Source organism: Megascapheus bottae, unplaced genomic scaffold (assembly GCF_031878675.1).
Source record: "Megascapheus bottae isolate mThoBot1 unplaced genomic scaffold, mThoBot2.hap1 HAP1_SCAFFOLD_110, whole genome shotgun sequence".
Taxonomy (NCBI): Eukaryota; Metazoa; Chordata; class Mammalia; order Rodentia; family Geomyidae; genus Megascapheus; species Megascapheus bottae.
In genome coordinates, this window is record NW_028327762.1 from 363536 (window position 1) to 379074 (window position 15539).

Sequence of the window (15539 nt, forward strand, 5' to 3'; positions counted from 1 at the left end):
TACCCATTGTCCTCTGGGATGAGGGGTATAGCTGACTGTTAGAGCACTAGAGCAGAACATGGAGGCCATGGGGGTGGTGCAGAGCGATGTAACATATGTACACAGATTTAAACGTATGTATTGATGAACTCTTCTCTTTCTGAACTAAAAATGTGTATCTATAAATTTTTAGAATGATTGTATTCTTTCGGCTTCTGAGGCTGATAACACTTATGAGGATCTTTCACCTTGCAACTCAGAAAAGACATCTAGAAAAATTAATCAGAAGACTGGTAAGTGGGCAGGACATGTTTGCTTCCCATCCTGGTAAAAGTTTTAGGTAGCAATATCAAATTCTTTGTGGTTGACTTCTGTTTTACAGCTTCATCATTTTTTGTTCCTCCCAGGTGTCTGGCAATAGGAGACGATATGCCAAGGATGGATTTGACCTAGATTTAACTTACATCACTGGTTTGTGAAACTTAACTGTTGGTTGACTTCTCTTAATTATAGTACTGTTTTTTGAGAAACTTGTCATGTGATTGACTTATGTTTAATCCACATTTTCCTTTGAAGTAAGAATATTCCCTTTGATTTTCCCAAACCACAATGTTTTTTATCTAAGGCACATTGGTTTATGCTTTTTGTTTTTGATTTGTTACTACGTTGGCTTCTTTGGTGGTTCTGGGAAAAGAACTCAGTCTCTTGCTTGCTTGGGAGGCTCTCCTACTTCTGCCACACCACTAGCACTTTTTATGTAGTTGTTATTTTCAAGGTAGGCTCTTGCTTTCTGTCCCAGCTTTTCTGAGCTACATTTCTTCTACTTGTATGCCATTGTACCAAGCCATTTATTGAGATGAAGTCTTTCCATGTTCCTCAGATCTTTGCCTCCTGAATAGCTGATTTCCAAGATTGAGCCAAAAATGCCTAGCTTTTTTGCTTTCTCTCTCTTCTTTTTTGTTTCTCTTCTTTCTTCCTTTCTCTGTCTCGCTTACCTTCTCTTCTTTCTTCTTTCCTTCCTTCCTTTCCATACTCTCAAAGTATTTTTCTCAATGATTTCATAGGCTACTGTGTTATGGTAATAGATTGGTAGATTACATCTGGGCACAGGTAATCTCATTCATTTCAAACCAAGACTCCCTGGTGGTTAGACAGTAAATACGGTGCAATTTCAAGTGGCTCCATTAAAATTTCACTTATTATTTATTCAGTTTTGTTAGCTATCTAAGCATCCAAGAGAAAGAGACCTTAATCTTCTAAAATCCCAGAGAACAAGTTCATTATCCATGAGATCAGGTTTGCTAAGGGAAGAGGGCTTCAAACACTAAGTTCCTGTTGAGCCTAAGGATATTATGATATTGCATAGCTTATTTATTTACTTTTGTATTGTATTGTCAGTCCCGGGGCTTGAACTCAGAACTTGATAACTGTCCTTGAGCTTCTTTTGCTCAAGGCTAGCACTTTACCAGTAGAGCCACACTGCCACTTCTGGTGTTTTCTGTTTATGTTGTCCTGAGGAATCTAACTCAGAGTGTTTTTGCATGCAAGTCAAACGCTCTGCCACAAAATCACCTCCTTAGACCTCTATTGCTTCATCTTAATGCATCATCTTGGTTATGTCACTATCATATCAACTCTTCTTGTACTCTGAGAAAAGAACCTGGATAGATGTACAAATAATTTTTGTTATTATTGTTGTTCCCATCTGTACTGACTTTCCTAATAGGGATTCTTTTGCTTTCCAGACCGTCTTGTCGCCATGTCATTTCCATCCTCTGGGATACATACGTTCTATAGGAATCCAATGCAGGTAAGCATATTTGTGCAGCACAGAGTGAACTCTATAGACTCAAGAGCTTAGTGTTGACCCAGGCAAAGCAGTGTTCTACCATTTTATTCTTTCTGGTGAAAAATCATAAAAGCATGGTATCAACTTGCTTTTGTTTATGCGAAGCCCTGGAGGTCCTACTGATTAGTAAGAGCACCCATTTATTTTTCTAAAGATAGAGTGGTTTGAACATTTGTATGGGGCTTAATGGAGTGGTTCCAATGATTAGGTACAGGACTGGCTACTTCACTGGGCTGATCTGGGCATCTCTGATCAGTTGCCGCTCCTCTGAGGACTAGCTAATCTGAATTGGCTTTTCTGATTGCCTCTCTGTTATTATGTCTCTTCTCCCAGGCAGCTAGATCTTGGGGACCATTGAGATAGCCTTAGGAACAGTAAGCAAATGAATGTAATTACATTAAGACTAAGTCTTCAAGTGAGTGTGAGTGGCCTTGAATTCATTAGCTAAGACAAAAATGAATTACAAAAGCAGTCTGGATTCAAGGATCAGAAAATAGGCTCCATCACAGGAGGAGAGGAATTGTGTCCCCATATGTAGTCTTTCAGAGAGAAGAAAGCCATGTCTAAAAATATATATGTTCTTTCACATAGATTCCCTGATAATTAAATAAGGGAAATCCCACTTTTGGCTCTGTAAGTGACTAAGTTAATTTGAAGCCCCTTGAAGCTCCTTACTGAGAAAGTACATAAAATTTTGGGTTAGGGATATATGTACGTATGTATTCACATACAGTGAATTCCTGTAGTAATTCCTACTGTTTTTCTTTAATGAAATATAATTGGAGATCTGTGTATGGGTTCATATATAATGTATTTACATTCAGTGGTCAATGACAGGAAATGCTCTGATGGGTGATCACTCAGTGTGTGAACATCAATGAATGTACTTGAAGTAAGTTCCTGGAATTCTCAGCAGCTTTATCACATAAGAGTACTGTTGTGTAAGCTGGGCATCAGTTATCCAAACTCTTATGAGACAAGCAAGCAAGTCCTAGTAGGAGAGTGCTTTCCTAGTATGCATGAAGCCCTGGGTTCCATTCCTTGGTATTACATTCACAGAAAAAGCCAGAAGTGGTGCTGTAGCACAAGTGGTAGAGCCCTAGCCTTGAGAAAATCCAAGGAGAGTACCTGGCACTGAATTCAAGCCCCAGGATTGGTAAAAAAAATAGTGTAAGAGAAAATGTAGAACCTCACTCATCATCAGAAAAATGCAGGTGGAAACCACAATGTGATAGCACTGCAACATTCCACAAGCATGACAATTATTGAATAGTTAAGAGGTAACACATGCTAGTAAATTGTGGAGAAAGATGGCCCATGGCAAGCTATTGATGGGGATATCAATTAGCATAGACATTCAAGAAAACAGTGTGAAGATTCTCAAACAAATCACACTTCAATGATCCTGGGATCCAATCATACCTCGAGTGGGTGTTGATGCGACTTAAAGAGATCATTATGTGGCAGAGACATATGTACCCCTGGTTAAAAGCTCACTGCTCAGCAGTGAATAGCCAAGAGATGAAATCCACCTCTTAAGTTTCCATTCCAAGGTGAATGTTGTGGCACCTCTACATGATAGTGCATTGTTTACTCCTGCAAACAACTGTCTTTGTCAATAACACAAAAGGAGAAGTTATATGTTAATAAAATAAGCCAAATGGCAAGTATGGAATATGTGAAATAAAAAAGCATTGATCTCAATGAAGATGAGCCTAGACTAGTGAATATCAGAAACTTGGGTGAATCAGAAGGAGGAAGGTTTGGACAAAGGTTGATCAATGAGCAAGAGATTATAATGACATAAGAGGTAACTTTTCGCTGAGCACAGTAGATTGATTACACACAACAGCATTGTGTTATATATTATTAAAGAAGAAAGGATGTTATCTAATGCTTGACATAATAGTTGTATTTAACCTGATTTATGTACATGTATGTATGTGTTTTGTATGTGTATACGCATATACATGTGTGTGTCTCAAAATCTCATGTGATATTTAGTAATATGCATGATATTTATTCTTCCGTATGTATCAATAAAGAACAATATGGTACCACATACCTAGAACAAAGCTGGAAGTGTTGCTGAGGCTGAAGTGGTAGAGCTCTAGCCTTGAGAAAGTCCTAGGACAGTGCTTAGGTCCTGAGCTCAATTCCAGGACTGGCAAAAAACAACAACAACAAAAAAAAACAATTGGTGTTTAACTGAAAAACTATCATTATGTAATGCATGCTTATATAAATAAACCTTTACTGATGCAGACTCCACATTGCCCTCATCTTACATTTGTCTATTAACGCAATTATGTATGAGGGCATGCAATGAACACCACTATCAAATTGTTGACAATGTTCTGGCATTTATAATCACTTTTCAAACACTGAAAGTGTTCTTTTGATTTTTGATTGCCATAGATCAGTTTTAATGTTTCTTGTGTTTCTCATAGTAGAAACATATGGTAGCTCTTTTGTAACTGAGTTTCTACCAGCAAAAGAAATTCTAGTTTTGTGCCCTGGTTGTTCTTTTAAAAATAGGATTAATATTTATGGATCTTTGGAAAATGCACGCACAGAAAGTATAGTGTTATATACTGCTCCAAAGTGTCATGAAATGCATTATATTCTGCAAATCCATTTGGTAGAAAGGAAAACATGCAACTATGACAAAATAAAGCTGGAGGAAGAGATGTAAATTTGGCAGCTGGAAGTTTTTGAGTGGACATTTTATAGCTCATATGACTTTAAATATTTGAGTTTGAAAACAATGAGGGTAAACATTGTACTTTGTGTTGATCTGTACATCATAAACATAACACTGAACAAACTTAATTCCTGAGGAGGCTAAGCAGGTCATATGCTCCTGCTTGTCCTTCAAAGGGAAGAAGGTTTCAGCACTGAATTTTGAACAACACTGAATATAGAAAGAAAAGGGTCAGAATGCAGATGCGTGGGACACAGCCACAGTTACTGGAGAAACAAACACAGTGAGGAAGCATCAACAAGTCTGGCCACTTCTGTATGCAGTCAGGCCATGTCCCTTTGCCCCTAAGTCAAGAAAAAGCTACTTTTGCTGGAAAATACAATGTGTTCTTGATCTTAGCCATGCTCTCTTGCAGTCACTTCATAGATATCTAGGGATCCAGGAAGAACAGGATTTATAAAACTGCAAAAGGCAGACTGCTTTCCAAACACAATGCCTTTTCTTGTCATCTTGAAGAGAAAAATCCAGAACTATAAACACTGGCCAGGCCTCCAGAGACAAAGGCTAAGAGCAGGTCATTCAGACTGAGACTTGAACAGATTTAACATGCCTACCTTAATGCCTCCAGCACCTTCCTGTTTAATATGAGGGTCTATCTGGAGATAGACAAGAATTAGAAGGCATGAATGCTTGGCTGCTTTGTCCTTCAGAACAAGGGGGGAGCTAGTGTATACTCTTAGGTCAAAAGAAGCATTTTGCAGACTTGAAGAAGAAGAAAATCAGAAGATTAAAGCTGTGACAAAAGCGTTTTCAAAAGTAGACAGCATGTTTTACTAGTATCTTTAAGTAGTTGTACAAAGGAGCTGCCTTCAACAATATAGTTTATGAATGTGTTTATCTTTTTTAGAAAGTGGCTCGTTTCTTCAACACCAGACATCCTGAGCATTATTTTGTATACAACCTTTGTAGTATGTATATCACTTTAATATATTTGCTACTGTAGATATGTAAGAAAGTCACCTTGGGTATCTTTCATTTAATTGTAAATATTACGTAGTAAGAAGTCAGATCAGAAATCTCTGTAATGCACTGGTGCTATGTGAGCTTGGCAGCACAACATTCCCTAAGAAAGAGATGGGCCAGTGAGACCGAAGAGGCAGACTTACAGAGGAAGTGCTCAGGAAAGATCTGCTCGTGCTCTTATGCTCAATCAACTCTTCCTGCCTTTCATGCCAGATTGTATCACAGACAATTCAGCAAGTATGTTCTATGATCCACCAGAAAGGGTTGGTGATGAGAACAAGGCGCGTGATGAGAAACGACAAAAGAAAACAGAAGAAAGAGAAGAATGTTCCCCCAGTTTCTCTGCTGTGTCTGTCTTCAGTTTTTCTCCTGTCTAGACATTAACACCTGTCTAGATTTTTTTATGGTGGTGTGGGTTTTTTTTGTACTTTATTTAGGGTTAATGTATAGAGGGGTTACAGTTAGATTTTTTTAGGTAATGGTTACATTACTTCTGAAACCTTGATACCCCTTCTCATGTTTTTTGTCCTCTTTTCACTGTCCCCTGATTTCCCAATCATGATTTTTATGTACATTTTTATTGCATTTTATTGTCAGAATAAACATTTAACGATATTTTCAGGGACTGAGCATTTAGACAGCACCATTAACCTCTGCTTAGTGGTACCTATGTTGTATGATAGAATAAGCAGTCTAGAAGATAGAATAAGCAGAATGCAGGATGATAGGATATGCAGTCTAGAAGATCGAATAATCACTCTGTTAGAAGGTTAAAGGTAAGGAATATAAAGCATGAGCTGATTTTAGATTACTTGGGATGAAAAAGTCTTTAAGGACAAGAATCTGTCCCTAATGTCCTTCATGTCTCTTTGGCTCTTTGGTCCACTGGTCTGCCTGTGTTCCTCTCAGGACCTTTGTGCTGGTGATGTTAAGAATCCTTTTAGAACAATGGAAAGGAGATAAGAATTCCTAAGAGAAATTTTAAACTTCGTTCCTAACTTTCATGTCAGTAGGCATACAGCTCTGACACATATCTCATTTCTTTCAGGCGAACAGTCTTATGACCCCAAGTATTTTCATCACCGTGTGCATAGAATAATGATAGATGATCACAATGTCCCCACTCTTGAGTAAGTCTGATGCCACACTGATGTTCAGAAAAGCACTAAATTCACTGGGCTTGGAATTTGGGAATGAATTTTAATTAACTAAAAATTTTTGTTAAACCAGAGAGATGGTTTCCTTCTCTAAAGAAGTCATTGCCTGGTTATCCAAGGATCCTCACAACATCATCATAATTCACTGCAAAGGTGGAAAAGGTAATGATGCTTTCCTTTCTGTCTCCTTTGTAAAAAGATAGTTGAGAATAAATATTGACGGGCAGTAGGAAGATACCTACTGCTACTCCTCAGATAGATTCAGCATTGCTAACATATTAATATTGTGTTTAAAGGATGAAAGAAGCAAAGAATACTAAAAGGAAAATAGAGAAGGGGAGGGAATAACAAAGGAAAAACTAATGTAAAGAAGGGAGGACAATGAGCTACTTCCCTTAATTGCTGATTATATGGGTTTCTTCCATTTTGGTTTACCCATGTATACCTGCCTCCCCCAAACAGTGTTCAACTTCAGTATTGCATTTGTATCTCATTTGCAGCGATACCTTTTTCTTCTTTAGCTGACAATGCTGCACTTATGTATCATGTAAATGTAATACTTTCCTATTTATATACAATGTGGAATGCTGAATGAAGCTAGTTAACAAATGCATTCTCACCTTGGGCTTTTAAGATGCTCTTCCCTGTTACCTAGTGACATTGAGAATTGTTTCATAAATCTGTTGGCCACTTTAAGGTTTCGTTTTCAGAAATGTCTTTCCAAGTACAGTGTCCTACCACACTGCCTTTTGATTCTTGGGAGTGTGGGGTGATTTTGTATTGTTTCTTGGCATTAATATGGTCGGAACCCAAGGCCTCACACGTCCTGGGGCCCTTTACTACTGGAGCCATTTACATTCCTCATACCTGTTTGCTTTAGTCATTATTCACATTGGTTCTCACTTTTCATCCTGAATACAGAAAGGACTAGACTGTGACCCTCGTTAACTTTTTCACACACTTGGGTTCGTGGATACATACTGTGATGCTCTACTTTTTACTTGAGAAGAATTCTTGTATAGATTTGGGCTTGCCTTGATTGACAAACCTCCCCATTGTCTATATCTGAATAGCTAGTAATACAGCCACTATGGCTGGCTTTGTGTTTTGTGAGCATTTGTTTGGTTTTGATTGAGTCAGGATTTCCCTATATAGTCTCAAGCTTGTTATCTTCCTGCCCTTGCCTCTGTGTGCTGAATGGCAGAAATGGCCACCATACCTCCCTCTTTGTCCTGCTTTAGGAAAGGTTAATGTATTGTCTTGCTATTTGTGTTGTTTCTTAACCCATTTTGGAGATTCTCTGGTTCCATAGCGTATACCTCTTGCTCAGCTGATTATCTACTTTATTTTTAAAAATTTAATGTATAGAGGGGTTACAGTTATATTTGCCAGATAGAAGGTGCCAAACTTCTCACACATCTATATCCCATCTCATGTTTTTGTCCCCATTTCCCTCTGCCCAACCCCTCCCCTGATTTTTCCCCTCCTATATCAAATACACAAGTAAACATCTAGATAATATACCAGGTAACAAAGTGGGATACTGTAACAATATGAGATTAACCAAAGGGCAACACAAGAGTAGAGAGAAGAACATAATATATTACAATAACAGTCACTTATAATTAAGCTCTTGTTTCCATGTCCTGGTAGTCCATTAATTTGGCCTCATCCTATATGGCATTATGTGTGTAGGATTTGAGCTACTGTGTTCCTCAGCTGGGGGCATCCTAGATGTGTACTAATTATTACAAATGGGAATCCATTGAGCCTATGTTTCTTTCAGTACTTCACTTAATACGATTTTTTCCAAGTTTTTGCATTTCCTTACAAATCGTGTAATGTCGTTCTTTCTGATGGCGGCATAGAATTCCATTGTGTATAAATACAACATCTTGGTGTTTCAATCTCTACTGAGGAGCATATGGGTTGGTTGCATACCTTTGCTATGGTTAATATTATGGCAATGTACATTGTTGTGCTAGTGGCTTTAGTATGTCCTTGTTTCTGTACTATTAGGTATATGCCAAGTCATGGAATTGCTGGGTCATGGGGTGATCTAGGTTTAGCCTTTTGAGGAACTGCCACACTGCTTTCCATAGTGGTTGAATGAGTTTGCACTCCCACCAACAGTGTAGTAATGATCCCTTCTGGCCACATCCCAGCCAGCATCTGTAGTTATTGCATTTCTTGATCATGGCCATTCTAACTGGAGTGTGGTGGAATCTCAAAGTTGTTTTGATTTGCATTTCTTTTATGGTTAGAGAGGTTGAGCATTTCTTCATGTGTCTATAGGCCATTCTTATTTCTACTTCAGAGAAGACTCTAAGTCTTGGCCAATCTTTTTATAGGATGGTTATTTCTTTGGAGCTTAATTTTGGAATGACTCTTTTTTTTTAGCTGTAGGTATATTTTAGATATGAGGCCTTTGTCTGTTGTATGATTAGTGAAGATCTTCTCTTACTCTGTGAGCTTTCTATTTAACCTGCTACCTATGTCCTTTGACCTACAGAAGCTCTACAATTTAATGCATTCCACTCTGTCCTAGCTATATTTAATTTTTTGTGCTTGTTTGGTCTTTATTAAGAAAGTTTCGACCTGTGCCAGGGGGACTTAGTGTATCTCCCATTCCTTCTTGTAAAGTTTTTAAGATCCATTTGGAACTAATCCTAGTGTAGGGTGACATAGAAGGTACCAACTTTAATTTTCTGGAGGTGCTTAACCAGTTCTGCCAGCATCACTTGTTGAAGAGGCTGTCTTTCTTCCATTCTATTTTTTGGGCTCCCTTATCAAAGATTAAGTGGTCATAGGTTTGTGCGTTGATTTTTGGGCCTTCAATTTGATTCCATTGGTCCTCTGCCCTATTCTTGTGCCTGTATCAAGTTGTTTTGATTACTGTAACTGAAATTTGATATGGATATTCCTTCAGAGTTGCTCTTTCTGCTATTAGGGTCTTTTATTATTCCATATGATATTGTGGATTTCTTCTTCAATTTCATTAAAGAATGACATTGGGCTATTGATGATTATTGCATTGAATTTGTACATAGCCCTTGGCAGGATTGCCATTTTCATGTTGTGAATTCTTCCAATTCAGGAGCATGGGAAGTTTATCCATTTCTTCAGATCTGCTTAAATTTCATTATTCAGGTTTTTAAAGTTTCCATCATAAATGTCCTTTACATTCTTAGTTAATTAATTCCTATGTATTTTATTTTCCTTGAGGCTATTGCAAACGGAGTTGCTTTCCTGATTGCTGCCCCAATCCCCTCTTTGCTGGTATACAGGAAGGCTGTTAATTTTTGAGGGTTAATTTTATACCATGCTACCTTGCCAAAGTGTCAAATCAGCTCAAGCAACTTGCAAGTAGAATCTATAGATTTCTTTAAATAAAGAATCATGTCATTTACAAAGAGGGAAAGTTTCACTTCCTCTTTCCCTGTTTGGATCCCCTTTCTAATTGCTTCTTTTCTTATTGCTCTGGCTAGGAATTCTATACTATGTTAAAGAGAAGTGGAGAGAGTGGGCATCCTTGTCTCATTCCTGAATTTAGTGGAAATGGCTTTAGCTTTTCACCACTAAGTACAATGCTAGCTGTGGGTTTGTCATACACAGCCTTTATTATACTGAGGAATGTTCCATGGATTCCTAGTTTCTCCAGAGCTTCTAGCATAAAGGGGTGTTGGATCTTGTCAAATGCCTTTTCTGCATCTGTTGAGACAATCATGGAATTCTTGCCCTTGCTCCTGTTGATGTGTTGAATTATAGGAATTTACTTGCGTCTACTGAACCAGCTTTGCACCCCTGTGCTGAATCCTGTTTGAGCCTGGTGTATAATTTTTTTTTCGTAGTGTATAATTTTTTGAGGAGTTGCTGAAGATGGTTGGCCAGTAATTTGTTGAGCAGTTTTGCATCAATATTCATCAAAGAGATGAGTCTTTCTTTGATGAGTCCCTATCTGGTTTTGGGATGAGGGTTAGGGTGGCTTTGTACAATGAGTTTGGCAGAAGAGTGTTCACTTTCAATTTCATTGAAGAGCTTGAGGAGTATTGGTGTGAGCTCTGTTCTGATGGCCTCATAGAATTCAGCTGTGAATTCATCTGGCCCTGGGGTTTTCTTGGATGGGAGGTCTCTTATTGCCATTTCTATTTCGGGACTTGACATAGGTCTGTTTATTTGGACTAGGTCTTCTTGGTTCAGCTTGGGTATGCTAATATTGGCTAGAAATTCATTCATCTCTTCTAGATCCTCAAATTTGTTGGCATAAAGGTAGAAATGTATTCCATTATGATGTTCTGTACCTTGGTAATTTCTGCTGTGGTATTTGCATTCTTGTCTATGATTTGGTTTAATTTTGCTTTGTTTTGTTTTGTATTTTGGGGGCCTCAAATCTAAAATATATCAGCAGCTCAAAAAATTGAATGACTCCAAAACTAATCTCCAAATTAACAACCATCCCATTAAAAGATGGGCTAAAGACTTACAGAGAGTCTTCTCTGAAGAAGAAATAACAATGGCCTATAGACACATGAAGAAATGCTCAATATCTCTGGTCATAAAAGAAATGCAAATGAAAACAATTCTAAAATTCTACCTCACTCTAGTTACAATGGCCAGGATCAAGAAATCTAATAACAACTGATGCTGGAGGGGATGTGGCCAGGAGGGATCACTACTACACTGTTATTGGGAGTGCAAACTTGTTCAACCACTATGGAAAGCAGTTTGGCAGCTCCTCAAAAGACTAAACATAGATCACCCCATGATCCAGCAATTCCACCACTTGGCATTTAGCCAATTGTCCAGAAACAAGGACATACTAAATCCACGAACCCAACAATGTTCATCGCAGCACTATTTACCATAGCAAAGATATGGAACCAAACCAGATGTCCCTCAGTTGATGAGTGGATCAACAAGATGATGTGGTGTTTATACACAATGGAATTCTATGCTGAGGTCAGAAATAATGACATTGTTCCACTTGTAAGGTAATGGAAAGACTTAGAAAAAATCATATTAAGTGAAGTAAGCCATACTCAAAGGAACATATGCTCAATGGTTTCCCTCATTTGTCATAATCAGTAGAAACCTTGGGCTCTCCTAGCAGAGATTTACAATAGAACAAAATCTAGTAAGCACCTCCAGGATGTAGAAACAAAAGCCATATAATGAGTGATTGTTGTCCTTAATGTGCCATGTTATGTCTCATCTCTTTTGGTGTCCCTTGATTATCTCATATTATTACAATATTTCACCTTGTTGTCTGATATATTTTATATATACTTAACTGGTCATTTGAAATTGGATAGGGAAGGGAGGAAATCAAGATGAAGTAATGCACTTTTTATCTGATAAATATAATGTAACCCTTCTATCAATTACAATAAAAGATGTATGGAAAAAAAGAATCATGTCATCTGCAAAGAGAGAAAGTTTCACTTCCTCCTTTCCTATTTCAACTTCCTTTATGTTTGGCTCTTGCCTTATTGCTCTGGCTAGGAATTCTAATACTGTATTGAACAGGGGTGGAGAAAGTGGGCATCCTTGTATCATTCCTGATTTCAGAGGAAATGGCTTTACCTTTTCTCCATTTACTTTTATGCTAGTTTGTAGGGTGGTCGTGTAAGATTATACTGAGGAATGTTCCATGATTCCTACTTTCTCCAGAACTTTTTGCATCAAGGGGTGTTGGATCTTGTTAAATGCCTTGTCTACATCTATTTAGATGATCATGTGATTGTTGTCCTTGCTACTTTTGATGTGATGAATTATATTAACCCACTAGCATGTATTGAACCAGCTTTGGATCCCGGTGATCAGTCCTGTTTGATCACAGTGTATAATTTTTTGATGAGTTGTTGAAGTTGATTGGCCAATATTTTGTTGAGCAGTTTTGCATCAATATTTATTAAAGAACTGGGTCTCTGGTTCTCTTTCTTTGATGAGTTCCTGTCTCGTTTTGACATGAGGGGTAAGCTGGTTTCATAGAATGGGTTTGGTAGAGAGCCTTCAATTTTAACTTCATTGAAGATTTTGGGGAGTATTGGTGTGAGCTCTTCTTTGAAGGCCTTATAGCTTTCAGCTATGAATCCTTCATGTCCTGGGCTTTTCTTGGATGAGAGGTCTCTTATTGCTTTTTCTATTTCATTACTTCAAGTGGGTCTGTTTAGTAGATTTAGATCTTCATGGTTCAGTTTGGTTATTTCAATATTTGCTGGAAATTCGTCCATCTCTTCTAGATTTTCAAATTTGTTGGCATGAAGATTTGACAAGTAATCCCTTGGGATGCTCTGGATATTGGTAATTTCTGTTGTTGTATTGCCCTTCTTGTCTATAATTTTGTTTATTTAGGTGTTCTCCCTTCATTTTTTGATCTGATTTGGTAAGGGTCTCTCAGTTTTGTTAATTTTTTCCAAGAACCAACTCCTTGTTTGTGGATTCTGGGGTTTTTTGGATTCTTAATTCATTTGATTCTGCTTTACTTTTAATAATTTGTTTCCTTCTACTAGATTTTGTTTGGGTTTGGTACTCTTTTTCCAGCATTTTAAGTTGTACCATTAAATTGTTGGTTTGAGATTTTTCTGTAGTAAAATGTATGAAACACACACACACACACACACACACACACACACACACACACACACACAGCACACACACACAGAGCTCACCACATCCAAAGTCACAAACAAGATATTCTATAAAATGGGAAGTTACCTTGTAACTTATAAGACCTATAAAACTTACAAAGTAAGTCTATGATTAGTGTTTTGAAGAAGACCGCCATACTGATTTCTCTAGTGGATAGACTAATTTCAAGCCAACCAACAGTATACTATTATAGTTCATTCTCACCTTTCTGCTCCATACTTGCCAGCCTTTGCTGTTGTTTTTTATGACTTCCATTTTGCCTTGGTGTGATGAAATCAGCACAGATTCAATTTGTATTTTCTTTATAGTTTCTTTAGGTATCAATTAGCCATTTGCATATCTTCTGAGAACCAGACCTCAACATGAATGACTTCTCACTTGGCATTTAAGATACTTTGTTTTTGCCTATGTGAAAGTTTCACCCAGGCACTGGTAACCCATGCTACTCAGGAATGTGAGATTTTTGGCAACCCAGGCAAAAAAAAAATCCCTAAGATGGTTGTCTCTGTTTAACAAACAAAAGGCTAGAAGTAGAGATAATATGACTGAATTGGTAGAGTACCTTCTCTTGATCAAAAGAAGCCAAAGGAGTTCATGAGTTGAAGCTCCCAAGACATATACTCACGATGAGATCCATCCTCACTGGGAAGGCACGTCCTCAGTCCAAAATATGTGACTCAAATTGGCAAGCTGGAAAAGGCAAAGGCTAAGGAACTGGCTACTAAGCTGGGTTACATGTGCAATGTTGATTTCTCTGTACATGAAGATAATAAATCTGTTCTTCCTCCAGTGGAAAAAAATGTTTAAAGAATAGATGAAAAATGTGTACTTTTCAGGTGAAAGGGTATGTTAAAAATTAGATTATAAGGATGAATATAGAAAGAGAAAAGAACATATTTTCAAACTTAAATTTTGTAGGACAAAACTACGATATAAGTAGAAAGTAACAGAAGAGACTTAGAGGATGAGTGATTTGAAGCAGGAAGAAGTCAAGGATTTGCTATAATTGTCAAAGTATTTGCTACAAAACACTATCACACACACACACACACACACACACACACACACACACACACAGGCAGAGGCAAAGAGAGAGGGAGAAGAGAGAAAAGCAGGCATGTAAGCTGAGGTAGAAAGTGAGCAAGAACACTACAGCAAAATACTTAGAATTACATAATCTGAGGAATAGGAATATGAGTATTCATTATGCTTGTCTCTCTGTATTCTTATGTTTGCAAATGTTCACAATACAATTCAAATAATACAATTACATAGGGACTACAGTTCTAGTTGGTAATGTGGGTTCCTGCTTGCATTTGCACTCAGCACCTGGCACGTGCTTGGCCAGCATTCTCTCACTTCAGGTATATGCTCAGCTCTGTTTTGCTTCAATGCTTTTTTTAGATAAAGTATCCTACATTTTCCTGAGCTGGCATCAGTCTGAAACCCGTTTCTATATCTCCCACACAATGAGGGCTGTAGATGTGAAGCACCCGGCCCATCTTGCTGGTTGAGAATGGGGTCCTGCTTATTTTGCCTAAGCTGGTTGGAATCACAACCTTCCTGATCTTCCCACCTGGGAATCTGGAATTATACATGAGGACCAGCGTTCTTTTCATTACATTAATGAAAAATAAAGTCTTAATATTTCTCAATTGGAAATTTTGAGACAGCAACACTTCAGAAGAAACAGTACCAATACCAAATGAGTATTTGTGAGTGTATTTTTACACTAGAACAAAGGTTTCTTGAACTCATTTCTGCTCTTTTCTAGGACGAACAGGAACAATGATATCTATTCTACTTCTTGCCACTGGCACATTTTTAACCGCAAAGGTAGGAAAAAGGTTTTGATACTTAGTCTTTTATATGTATTGAATTTGCTAGTTCTGAAGCATTCATGGTAAAATATTAAGGAAATGCTTAGCTCATGGTGATTAAGTGAAAGTGAAAGCCTGGATTAATGCAGCCTTGTTTAATATGCAGTTATTTACTGGACTTGTACCCTTGTATTCTTGTTCTGGGCCAAGCCTATAGTGAGAGCAGTGAGACACAAATGCGAGGGAATGTCCAAATTCAGAATTACTAAGAAGAACAGCATTTTAAGGTATATTTTTTACCATCTATAAGTAGTTGCCATTCAAAAAAGCAGTTTGAGAATTCAGTGCATTGTGAG

At 37.7% G+C, this 15539-nt stretch overlaps 1 long non-coding RNA gene across 1 annotated transcript; it reads left to right on the forward strand.

The window, feature by feature from the left end:
* Nucleotides 1-6515: 6515 nt before the first annotated feature.
* On the forward strand, nucleotides 6516-15200 carry LOC150039236 (uncharacterized). Its single transcript, XR_016534459.1, has 3 exons — nucleotides 6516-6685; nucleotides 6786-6874; nucleotides 15138-15200. It is a non-coding gene; the product is annotated as an uncharacterized LOC150039236 (long non-coding RNA).
* The last annotated feature ends 339 nt before the right edge of the window (nucleotides 15201-15539 follow it).